Below are 10999 nucleotides of genomic sequence, written 5' to 3' on the forward strand. Positions count from 1 at the left end.
TCTTGCTAAAAAAAGCAATAGGGTGTCTACACTAAAGCAAAACAGCACCTATAGAAGTACCCGAAGCATCCGTTTCCAATATGAAGGGTTGAGTAAAATCGGGAAGGGCCAGCACAGGTGCTTGTGTCATGGTTGTTTTAAGACTGTCAAACGCAACTTGAGCTGCATCGGTCCATAAAAAAATCATCTTCGTTCTTTAACAAATCAGTTAAAGGGGAGGCAATCGTTGCATAACCTCTAATAAATCTCCTGTAATAGCCTGTAAGACCCAAAAATCCTCGTAACTGCTTTTGGTTCTTAGGCACTGGCCATGTCAACATAGCATTGATCTTTGACTGATCAGCCTCTACTCCCTTTCCTGAAATAATATGACCAAGGTAGGCGATAGTAGAGACAGCAAATTGGCATTTACTCAGCTTGGCATACAGTGTAACCACTGCACCCCCAATATCACATCTGCTCCTTGTAAGGGAATAACAAAGAAATCAGTCACAAAGGTTTGAAGCTGCAATCCAATCTGTAATTGGGCACATAAGCCACTACAAGAGATATACTCTCCATTTCCCACCAAGATTTTGAAATGTGGAGAAGGAATAATGTCCAAACCCAGATTTCTTGCCACTCGTCCTTGGATGAAATTATGAGTGCTCCCCCCATCAACTAACACCTGCATGTCCTTTTTCTGAATTACTCCTCGTAAGCCCAAGGTCTGAGGGTTACATTGCCCCATTAAGGCATGTAAGGTGATTGCAGGATCATCCCCTTCAGCCATAGATTCATCTGTGACAGGGGTCACTTCGTCCAGATTGTCCTGAAATTCCATCCACAACATCGAAGCCTTATTCTTGCATTTATGCCCAAATTGATATTTCTCATCACAAGTGAAACATAAGCCTTTGTCCCGTCTTTCTTGAATCTGGGCAGAAGAAAGCTTCCGCACAGGCAATTGGGAACGGGATTGAGAATCTTGCTGAGGAAAAGAAGGTTTAGAAATAGATTGTGGCACTGTAGGAACAGATCGTTGTTGCCATGGTTTGGAAAAATGTTTAAGGTCATTTAATCTGTCTTCTTGGAGCCTCGCCAAACCAATCGCATGGTGAAGAGAAATGGGCTGATGTGCCAGCACCTCTCTTTTGATCTCAGATTTTAAACCAGCAATGAAGCAACTACGCAGAAATTGTTCTGATAAGCCAAATACCTTGCTAGACAGTGATTCAAACTGTGCTTGATAATCAAGAACGGTACTGGTTTGAACAAGTTTGCTTAAGGTACCCTAAGGATCTTCATATGCAGAAGGGCCAAAACGCAATTTAATAGAAACTTCAAACTCCACCCAAGTGCGCAGCAACCGATTATGAAATAGCCACTGAAACCAGCTCGATGCATCGCCATCCAAATGAAAAGAAACCATGGATAATCTTTGATGCTCTGGGATTTGATGGAACAAAAAAAATTGATCGACCTTGAATAACCACTCGGTAGGATCACCGCCACTGAATCGTGGAAAATCCAAGCGAGGTGCACGAAACATTGAAGATTGAACCAAGCTCTGGGTAGGATCCGACCCAGGAGAACTGCGATCATGAAACGAAGTCTGCCTTTGAGCGTCCACATCGGCAGCGAGCTTCTGCATTTGCTCCGCCAATTTCTCTATCTGAGATGCCATCTTCTCCAACGCAGTATCTTGAACTCGAGCTCGAGTCCCGTCAGCCATGAAGTAACAACAAAAGCACCAAATGATGCAGCAGGTTCTAAGAATTAAAGAAAACAGAAGAAAAGTCTAAAGAATCAGAAGGGAAAAAAACTAATTGGAACTTCTTTAATCTTCGATCCCTCCTCTCTGTTTTACACTTCCTACTTATACACTAGAAACAACACTTGCAGCCACTTGTACTCCTAGCTGTCAATTAGTTACAAGACTTCAACAACCCCCAACTACTAATCAATACTAACAAGCTTAACTAATTCACAATTACAATTCGAACCCTTTCAGCCAACTAGGTCTATTCCTCTTCCTTTTTGGACTGATGTCATCTTCCACTTGTGTAGCTTTGCTGCTGATGTGTGCATTCTGTTCCTCTTGTTGTATTCCATCTGTATCACATAATCACAGTGAATATGAAGACAAAGTGCATCTTTAAGGCATAAAATGCAAGCATTAAGAATAATCCATCCTGGAATCAAGTGAATGACAATAAGGATCTTGTCCAACTCCAAGCCCATGTAAAGACCTGAACTTCAAGTAACCATTTAATTCATATCTCAGTATAATCTAAGGGAACCAAGTAGAGCCTTGAACTATTAGGAAACAGCCTGTGTAGTGGTCTAAATAACTAGAATTGGGAGGATCACAACCTAATGTAAAGGTTTTTCCATCTATATTAGTTATATCAGTATAAACCTCCTTTCTAGAATAACAATACATTCCTTGTAAAAAACTATATATTCATAAGAACTAATTGCTTATCACTGAAATTTTGATATTCCACCATCTAACAACTCTTTCTTTTTCACTTCCCCTTACAAATGATGTTTTATTCTATCTACCATACTAAAATTTGCTTTCCCTGCCACTGAGAGCATGTTCTTCCATAAACACCCCCTTCTCCCAATATCTCACTCTCTTTACATAAGAAACACTTGATAACAAAAGCCAGTCTTAAAAAAAATAATACTAGGGAGAGGATATTTAATGAAGAGAGAGAATGTGGATCCCATGATGGAATGTGAGTCACGATATAAAGGAATCTGCATGCTGGCGTTGTGTGGTTCCTTTTCCTATAATAATAATATAATAATAATATCAGAATAAATGCCTAAAAGTTGTTTGCTATAGGGATTTTCTATTTCTTTTTCTTTTTTTTTTGGTGTGTGTGGGGGGGGGTGGGGGAGGGGAAAGGGTTGCTTTTTGAAGTTATAACATTTCAATTTTCCCCCTTTTTTTGGCCTTTGCCTTTAATTTCTTGGACTTTTCTGGATGAAAATGGTAAATCAACTTAGAAATCTACAAAGAAGCCACCACATGTGTTTTTTTTTTTCTTCTTCTTTTTGGCTTGCTAAGTGGAGCGAGGACCTTTTCACAATTACAAGGCATTGTGGATCCTCTCGTATGTACTAAATTTATATTCTCCATGAGAGGCATCAGCAATGCTACTGACTCTGTGAAAGAGAATAAAGGGGAAAGCTTTGGTGGCTCCAGTGTTAACACCAATTGCAAAAAGTGATAGATTTTGCCAAGAATACCACTTCTTCTGTTTAGCATGTCTTCACATGGTTTCACAGGTTTTTCTCAGCTTTGAACTTGTATTTCGTTAGCAAAATTTTGCTCACGCTATTTTGAAGATCTTAATGAATTGTGATAAAATAAAGAGAGAGGTCCCCCACCCCATCCTTCTCTACTTGTGGAATTTTTTTATCAGAAGTAGAACCAAATTTCGTCACATTTGACTCCTAGTTGAAAGCTTCTGTTGCACTGTTGACAGGTAATTTAAGTCTCAATATGGGTATTTCCTCATTCTTCCAACGCACATTTGAGTTCCTTGAAATCTAAAGAGTTTTGTATCGAAAGGAAGCCTATTTTTCCCCTCACTGATGCAACAATAGTGAAGCCTATTCTCTCCCCCCAGCCCTACCCTCTCCTAGCAATGGTTGTGAAGCTAATGCACTCTTTTTGGGGGATTAACATATGATTTCTTCTTCAAGGTTTTGTATCAGAAGTGAAGCCTCTTTGTTCCTTTTTATAAGCTTCAGTTATTCCTTCATGAATTCTCTCCTTCTTTCCTTTTTCTTCCATTCTAAAAAATTGAAGATATGGAAAATTTTTGTTGCCAGTATCTTCCTCCATAAATTTTCTCCTCCTTTTCTTTTTCTTCCATTCTTAAATTTTAAGATATGGAAAATTTGGGCTACCAGCATCTCGTTGATTGAAAAGAATATCAATAATTATTAATGCATTTTAATAAACAAACAAACAAACAGAGAATCTATGTATCTCACCCAAAGGACTCAGAGGGAGAAAGGGAGGTTAGAACTTAAAAGAACTTGAATGAAGAGAAAATCTTACTAATTGAAGTGGACGAACTGTAGATGAGGCCTCTGTGCTCATTCCACCTTCCACTCGCACCGAATCGGAAACTTGAAAGAAAGTCGAAATGTTTGTCTTAAGAACAATATACAGAACTATCGATTCACAAAACTAATTACCAATTTTCCATGGAAATTACAGTTTGATGGCTGCTTATTACCATCAAACTGAATCGAACAATCGTTCAAAGGCCCATACAGAACTGAAAGAAGAAAGGAGTGTTCTTGGTGAAGCCTGATTTGGTCTAGAAAGTGCGGTTGAGACCTTTGGAGGGCCATTTCGGCCTCGAAACAACCTCGAAATGCCGAAAAATGGCAGGGCTCCGTGCCGGAGGCGGGGCTCTACGCCAAAAGCGTGGAGTTATGTTGGGCTCATCGAGATCTTTAGAATGAGTACTTTTGAGCCATGTGTTATGTTTTGGTCTGGCTCTGGTTTTTCGGCAATTTTTTGGGTTAGGGGCATTTGTGTACTTTTGAGGTTATGGCTTCTCTATATAATGTTATTATCTCTTTGAGATAGGGTTATGAGGGTTTGTAACACTTTCAGAGAATAGTGAAATCTGTTCTACTGCTCGGTTGTGGATGCAACTTCCATCTTGGATGTGAACCACGTAAATCTTTGTGTTGTGCGTTGTGTGTGCTCTATCTACTTTCGTTTTTCTTCTACAAATCGCCATTCTAGGCGTTGTTTTTTAACAAGGACAGGATGTACAATTGCATGATTAGGTGTCAGGCTTCGAATCCGGATCTAGAACGGTTCCAACCGATTCGAATCAGAATTGGTCCAGAATTAGTAGGAACGAGGTTTTAAATAATGGTTTCTATTTTGGCCGATATCGGTATGTATCGGCAGTTTTGCCTTCACTTTAATTAAAATTCGATTTTTTGGACAAATTTACTCTTCCTACGAATCGCACATTGGTACTGGATCGGCCAAGTATCGGTTTTGATAAAGGCTGATACGGATTGACCGACTGATATTTTGAAACCATGAGTGGGAATCGGCTAAAAAACCCCTAAACCCTAGTTTCCATATAGGATCCAAACCAAGAATACTTAGGGATGCATATTAATACACATATGGTATATGAATAAAATTTAGTATAAAACATGGGTCTATCTAGACCGGCCACTATCTAATGTAGGGGTGTCAATCGGTCGGTTTGGTCTGAGTTTTTTTTTTATTTCGGTGTGGTTTTTAGGGATATCGAAACCGAACCAATAAGGACTTTTCAGTTTCGATTTTGTGTCGGTTTCGATTTATGATAATGGTTTGGATTCGGTTCGGTACCGGATTTTTTAAAACAAGTTGGGTTCGGTTTGTGCCTATTTTCTTCTCTTTCTCTTTTCAACTACATAAAATATTCCATTAGCCCCACATTTAAAAGGGAGATCAATGGAAGAAGCATTATTACAAATTAATTTCCCTATTTTCATAACCCAATACTCATTGATTTATAACAATTTCCTTTACAACCATAAATTTGCTCACTAATAATGAAATCAATTCAATTATTCATAACCTTGTACTCATTTTTTTGTATTGGTTTCATTCGGTTCAGTTTTTGGTTTGTTATCGATCGGTCTAGTGCGGTCTGATTTTCAGCCGGTCCCGTCATACCCCAATCCAAAACCAATCCAATAAGGATCGGTTCGATTCGATCTCAGGTTTTTTTGGTCACTTTCGGTCAATCTTAACGGTTCGGACTAGGTTGATTAAGGTTAAAGTTGCCACTTCATTTATCACATGGCAAAATTTTATGAGTCACCAACAACTGCTTAGCTCAGTTGGTGAGCCATGGTGCGCTTCATGCCCATGTTCACCAAGAGGTCTCGAGTTCAAGTCTCTTGGCTGGTATCTTATCCCCCCTCCCCGGTTCGATCCCCCCCCCCTTCTATCAACTATATATGTAAAAGCTCCCAATTAACCAAAAAAATAATAAAAAATTAGGGTTTAAAATTATAATAATAATAATAATAATTTATGAGTCATTATGGGAAGCTTATCTTGATTGGTTTTTTTTTTAATTTCAAAATTTCTTGTTTTCTTTTTACTTTTTGTTTGTGCATGTAAAGATGTTTTAAGCTAAAGAAATCCTTACTTATATATAGGGAGGGATGTAAATGAATAGCCGAAATCTATTTCCGTATTCGTGTCCATTTCCATTTGGCACTATTCGAATCCGTTCGAAAGTTAAACGGATGCGGATACGGATAGACTATACCTATCCGAAAAGCTATATTTATATGTAAACGGATAAAATATCCAATCTGTATCCGTGTCCGTATCCGTATTCATTTAGCACTATTCGAATCAGTCCGAAAGCTAATAGGATGCGGATGCGGATATAGCACTATCCGAGCCAAATCCGATCCGTTTACATCCCTACTTATATATAGACTTGTGGGTTCAAAATGAAAGTACCCCATTTAGGAAGTCCAGGTTGGGCCCAAGATGCCTTTTTTCACAAGTGTACTACCAAATAAGTCTTATACACTGCCCATCATATTATTAATTTTACTACACTTTTGGGGGATTGGTTTAAGATAAATAAATCCATATACCTTGTCACTAATTAACCAAATTAAATGTTCCAATCTGATGAAACTTGTGTGGAAGACCTACCTCATTTGTACATGTGGCTTGCAACTGAGATCCTTGATCACCATGTTGTGGGTCCACTCCTATATTTAAAGGAGTAGTAGTACCATTGAAAGAATACTAGAAATAGTGAAGAAGATTTGAAGAGTCCGGATCCTCTACTTCCGCTTGCCCTTACTTCCGTATACACCCTACACACAATGGGGTGCGCAAAGACCGTCTTATCCCTGCCTGAGTGCCTTGTCCGAACGGGGGTTAGGCGGTCTTTGTGGGTCTCATTGTGTGTAAGGTGCACACGAAAGTAGGGGCAGATGGAAATAAAAGATGTCAATTCAAGGTCCGAACTCTTTATAAAAAGTCTAAGAACGAAAGTTCAAAATTCAAGTAACCTGAGTGAGTGAGACCATGGAACTTCCCAAAATAATCACAAGGCCTAGCACGAGCAATGGAGCTTTTTGTCTCTTCAAATATAAGAAAATGGAAATATAAGCACAGTTTTAAACTATAAACTAGAAAGTGCCTCTCGTGTGGGGCCAACTTCTAACCAACCAAGGAATTTACTACTTCAAACCTTTTATTGAGCACTGCAATTCCAGTCCCACGCTCATAAATGGTTTGTATTGTGCAAAGGGGCAAGAGATCAGCATGGAAACCATAAAAGCCAATTTTCACATACCCTATCGAAAATAAATATCTCTCTCTCTCTCTCTCTCTCTCTCTCTCTCTCTCTCTCTCTCGTGTCATTTTCTTTAGTTGAGAACAAAGAAAGTGAATCTTATCTTTTGGCTCTTTTAGTATAAATTTTTTGGGAGAATGTTCTCTCTGCCGCAGCACAATCTGCGCCCAGGCACATGGGCAGCCTGTGCAGGGAGTAGGGTGGTCATTGCACCCACACCCATGTGCCTAGTCATAGGCTGCGCTACGGCACAGAGAACAGCGTCCCAATTTATTTTTTTTAATGAAGGTAAAATCTTATTATTTCATATGTTTGAAAAATTATGCAAGACAACGGACTTGACATAATGATTAAATCCATATTTTTTTTATCATCGACTTAAAGAACTTTTGGGAATGAAACAAAGGACAATTGAAGGGTTACACTATCTAAGTTCACCAGATTGGTGATACAAATAACTATGAACTTATAAGGAGTTTAAAGGAGATATCGTACTTGTTGACTTAATTGCATTATATGGTAAATTGGATTAGATTTTGCAGTTTTTTCCTCTACAGTACCTCGACATGACATACGTTTTTTATGTCATTTTATATTTGAAGATAGATTGCTAATTATTTAAGAAAAAATATTCTATGAGCCATCATGAGAGAGTACACGAGCACTCTCTGTCTTTCTGTATCTCTCTCTTCCTCCCATTAAATGACATTGTTGTCCTTTTATGTACAAAACCATTCCATCACACCAAATAATTAGTGTGCTCTTCTATGCCACTTGCTTAGAGAACCTTTTCCTTTACTTTAATTTGATATCTACTAAAATAAAAAACTCAAGCCTCTTGAAAAAGCTATTTAAGTAAAATAAAATATTGCTAGTTACTTATGAAAAGGTCAAATGGTCAATAGTCCATACAAGTGGTGAAAAAAAATTACCAAAACAAAATGAGCAACTTAGCTAAATAATAACTTCCAAAATACAAGTTGAGGAACAAAAAAAAAAAACAAACTAAGAACTTCCTTGATTTTGCATCCTTTTAATCAAATTTATTACAGGAAAAAGTCAATGGGGGCATGAATATGATGTAAATGTAGTTTTATATACAAGCAAGTTTGTATTTGGGGCATGTGCTTGGTGAGATGAACTATGAAAGAGGAAGAGAAAGCACAAAAGGAGAAGATGCCTAAACAGTTTTGTTCAAGGGCACCCAAATAATAAGTTTGTATCCTAGTGTTTTATATGTCATTCAAGACAAATCAAGCTCTATAACTCAAAGAGGGGGAGAAGGCACAAAAGGAAGATGACACTTAAAACTATTATCGTTCAAGTAATAAGTTGGGCAGAAGATCACTACTAGGCTACATGGCCCCTACACAAGCGTGGGAGGCAATGAGAGTGTGCGCAGGGGCATCAATGGGGTGGGACTTTTTCATTTAAGGGGGGTGGGGCAGTCATCCGAGTGGCCCTATGTCTGGGCGCCCGAAATGGATCTTTATCTTAGTGTTTTATATGCCAATCAAGATCAAGCAAGCTATATAAATCGTAGGGAAAATCTTATTGTTACCATACACGCTGTGACAAATGCATTGTAACCGTGGCTATCATTCTACGATGTGGAAGAGTGATGTGCCAAATCTAACCATTTGATCCCTAGGAAATGTTATGAATTAGCCACATGTTAAGTTTTAGCTTCAAATTCAACCATTCCCCTTTCCATGTAATGACATACCTTTCATGTATGTCTGTGCACCCTCTTTTATAGTCTTAAAATGTTTAATGGTCTATTATGCAATATGGACAAATAGTTGGGTTGAGAATTTACATGTGAATTGGGGACCATAGGTCTTCTCATCTACAAAATTTCAGCTCCTTCTGGATTGTTGTATAGTGGAAACGATACATGGTTAAATGTTACAAATGTGGTGATACCAATTGAAACCCTTATTTCATTCCACTCTTCTCATTTTCTTTTTCCTCCTTCACCTGTTTAGGTTCTCCTAGGGTCTTTATGATGGTATCATCCTAATTGCCTTAAAAGAGTAGTAAAAAGGATGCAATTTTTTTTCATTACTCAGGGTGAATAGAAAATCTTGTCAATCATAGTGATTTGATACTAGGATTAGACTTCTCAAATAGTGAGTCACATCATTAATTCCCGATCCGCGTTGATGAAGGTTTGAAGTACTATTCCTCGATCGAATCAGTGGGTTAAGTCTTGTGGCTGAAAAGATTATCTTTCTATTATAGGTAAAAGAAAACTCGATCCTCAAAAATATACACACAGGTTACAAGCATATTCATGTTTAAAGAAAAAAAAAAGTTGTTAACATGCATTAAAAGTTGATTGCAATTTATAGACCTTTGTGTGACATAAAATTTTACAAATTATTATTAATTATGAAAAAAGATCCATGTCAGTCTGCATGTAGCTTGCACTCAGACATAGGACCACACGAAATAACCACCCCACCCCCTAACATTAAAAAAAAAAAAATCCCACCCCCATTGTTGCCTATACGCACTCTCATTTGCCTCGCGTTGCGTAGGGGCTACACAACTTGGCAGCAATCTTTTGCCCTATTAATTAATTCAACAAATGAATGCAAGAGCCCCTTAAACATTTTAGTAGTATAATTATGGAAAACAAGAGTCGATAAAAACATCAGGGGATAGTCTTCTGTCCGGAAGTGCAGCTTCTACACCAGCACGGGGACCAATGGGAGCCCACATGAAAGCAGTAATAGGTAGGGCTGTAAACGGATTGGATTCGGCTCGGATAGTGCTATATCCGCATCCGCATCCGATTAGCTATCGGACGGATTCGGATAGTGCTAAACGGATACGGATCGGATATTTTATCCGTTTACATGTAAATATAGCTTTTCGGATAGCTATAGCCTATCCGTATCCGCATCCGTTTAGCTTTCAGACGGATTCGGATAGTGCTAAACTGATACGAACACAGATACGAAAACGGATTTCGGCTATTCATTTACACCCCTAGTAATAGGGGTGGGATTTCAACTTTTCATATGGGCATGACGATCATTTTGTAGGGGGCTGCGTCTAAGCACAAGAGCCACATCTTGGACAAACTCTTTTTCCCAATGCATTATGTAACACAAAAGCAAAATACTAAACCTCTGAAGTGGCCATTATAATAACTACATTGCACTTCCTCCGAAAGCACAATGACATTTTTTTTTTTGGGAAAATCCAATCCCCCCCTCTAAAGTCACTCTAATAACCTATAAAATTTTAAAAGGAATTATTCCAACAAAAGTAATGCTGAGCTGCTATTTTCTTCTGGATAAATACAACATCCCCTTTTTGTCATCAAGAACCTAAAACTACATGACATCTATTATTCTCTTGCATATTTACTGAGAGGATTTGGATATCAGGTACTTGGGGACTTAGAACAAGAATGTTAGAGCAGATTCCATCATTTTACCATTCCATTAAATTATGGTTTCTACCAAAATAAATAAATAAATAAATAAATTATGGTTCTCATCGATCCCTTACTCCAAAGTCCAAAAGATTAAAAAATAAAAAAATAAAAATTTTGTCACCAACACATGTGCTTTACAATCTTGAGAAGCTTCTTTGAAAGGGAGGACTCCCCAAGGCCCTTGACG

Source organism: Telopea speciosissima, chromosome 1 (assembly GCF_018873765.1).
Source record: "Telopea speciosissima isolate NSW1024214 ecotype Mountain lineage chromosome 1, Tspe_v1, whole genome shotgun sequence".
Lineage (NCBI taxonomy): Eukaryota > Viridiplantae > Streptophyta > Magnoliopsida > Proteales > Proteaceae > Telopea > Telopea speciosissima.